Here is a 434-nt window from a genome sequence, read left to right as displayed (position 1 = left end):
GCACCCCACAACGGTACCGCCGCCAGCAACGTCTCCCCGCTGCGCCCTCAGGTAACTCCTGCCCCGCACTTTTACAGGGTGTCCTCGCTAATACTGTGTTTTAACACCGCCACCCCGTAAAACACTAACAAACCAGCCCCCCCCAACACACACACAGAGGAGACAATCTCTCCCCTCCCCCACACGCCTGGAAAAATGAAGTATTAACCTTGTGAGCTCGGCAATAAGGAGCAAAAATACCTAATACACATGGACAGGGGCTTTTCCCCACAGCTGCCCTCCCCCCCGGCACGTACAGTGGGGGGTTGTGTGCCCAAGATACGCCTGTGTCACACGGCCCCATTAGCCTGGGTGACTCCGGGTTATTAACTGCTGCTGCTGCTATTATTATTATCATTATCATTCCTGCTTAAGTTTCAGCCTGGTTGGAAATG

The sequence above is a fragment of the Apteryx rowi genome, unplaced genomic scaffold (genome assembly GCF_003343035.1).
Source record: "Apteryx rowi isolate R43461 unplaced genomic scaffold, aptRow1 scaffold_640, whole genome shotgun sequence".
Lineage (NCBI taxonomy): Eukaryota > Metazoa > Chordata > Aves > Apterygiformes > Apterygidae > Apteryx > Apteryx rowi.
Note: the sequence above shows the minus strand (reverse complement) of the source record.